General features: G+C 48.2%; 1 protein-coding gene across 4 annotated transcripts in view; it reads left to right on the top strand.

The window, feature by feature from the left end:
- Window positions 1-2500, top strand: part of LOC113806665 (neuronal acetylcholine receptor subunit alpha-7-like) — a 143170-nt gene that overhangs the window by 13359 nt on the left and 127311 nt on the right. The window lies entirely within an intron of this gene.

Here is a 2500-nt window from a genome sequence, read left to right as displayed (position 1 = left end):
TATAAGGAGATTAAAAAGCAGGATATAGGGAGATATAAAAGCAAGATATAGGGAGATATAAAAGCAGAATATAAGTAGAAATAAAAGCAAACAGAGTGAAACAGCCAATACCAGCAACCTGCATCTCCTCATGGTGGAAGTAGCATCCAGCATAAACCGGGATGAACTTCCACTGGGCAGCTCTCTTATGGGCTCCAACAACAACAAAGGACTGCCCAGTTCTTCGCCTCTCTGACCCCCCCCCCTCCCCCACCCACCCCACACCCCACCCACCCCCCATAGACCACCGCTCCACCTTAACCACCCACCCATACAGTAGACATCCACACCCACTCACACACTTCATAAAGAGATAAGACCACAGCAAGTAGTAGATGCACCCCATCTACTACAATGGTGACCTCCCGGAGTGACCCAATTTGGATAGTATGCGGACCTGCAAGTTGCTTGTGTGTGGCTACTACAAGTCAACAGATATCAGTGAAAAGAAGTTAGTAGACAAATTGAAGACTGGATAAAGTAATTGATATTTAGATAAATGTGTGAACAGGCAAGTAAATAGTCACATGGATAGGCAAGAAGGCAGAAAGACAGATAGATAGATTAGTAGATAGATAGACAAACAGACAGACAGACAGTTCAATAGACAGGCAGAAAAGGCAGGGAGTAAGAAATATACAAATCTTTGGAAAGAAGGAGACCGGGAAAGGAAAACAAAGTTGTTGTTTTTTTTCTTTCCTTTCTTCTCTTATTAATGGGTGTGCTCTTGGGTACAGTTGGGCGTGTATGTAAATGTAATAATAAAACGCAAAGAAATTGCCTTATTTGTTGATGATCCAGTTCGAATAACAAATATTTCTTTATAAGTAAGTTAATTCTATGTGTGGGATTACTTACTCCAATTATTGTTATTATTATTATTATTTATTTTATTTTATGTTTTTTTTTTAAATATCATTGTTATCAAAACAATTCAGTGAGAAGACAAAGAGACTGATAAATTTCCTTGATTACTTTATCATTGCCAAATCAAACACGCTGTAATTCTCAAGATCGTATAAAAATTACTAACTAAAGAGCTCTCGAAGATACATTTAAGACTAGATAAGAAACAAAACAAAACAAAATAATAAAACAATCAACACACGATGTAATTCCGTAAACACACATAAACAAATGTGCTTCCTAAGATAAATAGTTAATATAAAAGGATCGTTTGGGAGGAGCTGCCTTGCTTCGTTCTATAATGGCAGTGGCCGGAAGTGTATACATATTTACTCTCCGAGATAACAAGTTCCGCCAGCAAATATCCCCGGCTTAAAAGGATCTCTGCCAGCCACTACGTACGAGTGAGAAGGAGGAGAGGAAGGGTAGGGTGGAAGGAGGGGAGGAGGGGAGGAGGAGAGGAAGGGTAGGGTGGAATGAGGGGAGGAGTGGAGGAGGAGAGGAGGGAGAGAGAAGGAGGAGGGATGGGTATAGAAGGAGGAGAGGAAGGGTAGGGTGGAAGGAGGGGAGGAGGGGAGGAGGGGAGGAGGGAGAGAGGAAGGGTAGGGAGGAAGGAGGGGAGGAGGGGAGGAGGGGAGGAGGGAGAGAAGGAGGAGGGATGGGTATAGGAGGGGGAGAGGGAGGGAAGAGAGGAGAGGAGGGGAAAGGGAAGGAGGGGAGGAGGGGAGAGGGAGAGAGAAGGAGGAGGGATGGGTATAGGAGGGAGAGAGGGAGAGAAGAGAGGAGAGGAAGGGTAGGGGGGAAGGAGAGGAGGAGGGGAGGAGGGGAGGAGGGAGAGAAGGAGGAAGGATGGGTATAGGAGGGGGAGAGGGAGGGAAGAGACGAGGGGAGAGGAAGGGTAGGGTGGAAGGAGGGGAGGAGGGGTAGGGTGGAAGGAGGGGAGGAGGGGTAGGGTGGAAGGAGGGGAGGAGGGGAGGAGGGAGAGAAGAGAGGAGGGATGGGTATAGGAGGGGGAGAGGGAGGGAAGAGAGGAGAGGAAGGGTAGGGAGGAAGGAGGGGGAGGAGGGAGAGAAGGAGGAGGGATGGGTAAAGGAGGAGAGAGGGAGGGAAGAGAGGAGAGGAAGGGTAGGGTGGAAGGAGGGGAGGAGGGGAGAGGGAGAGAGAAAGAGGAGGGATGGGTATAGGAGGGGGAGAGAAAGGGAAGAGATGAGAGGGAATGAGGAGAGGAGGAGAGGGAAGAGAGAAGAGAAGAGGAAGAATAGGGTGGAAGGAGGGGGGGAGGGATAGGTATAAGAGGGGTGAGGGAAGGAGGGAGAGGAGGAAAGGGGGGATAAGGTGGAAGGAGGAGACGAGGAATGGGTTCAGGAGGGGAGAGGGAGGGAGGAGAAGAGAAGAGGGAGGATAGGGTGGAAGGAGGGAAGGAAGGATAAGTAGAAGAGGGAAGGGGAAGGGGGTGGCAAGTAGAATTAGGGCAGAGGGAACAAAGGGAGGAGGGAAGGGACAACAAGCGGAAAAGGAAGGAGGGAACTAACAGAGATAAAGGGAGGACATAAAG

This window comes from Penaeus vannamei, chromosome 27 (assembly GCF_042767895.1).
Source record: "Penaeus vannamei isolate JL-2024 chromosome 27, ASM4276789v1, whole genome shotgun sequence".
Lineage (NCBI taxonomy): Eukaryota > Metazoa > Arthropoda > Malacostraca > Decapoda > Penaeidae > Penaeus > Penaeus vannamei.
Note: the sequence above shows the minus strand (reverse complement) of the source record. Positions and strands in the feature narration are given on the sequence as shown.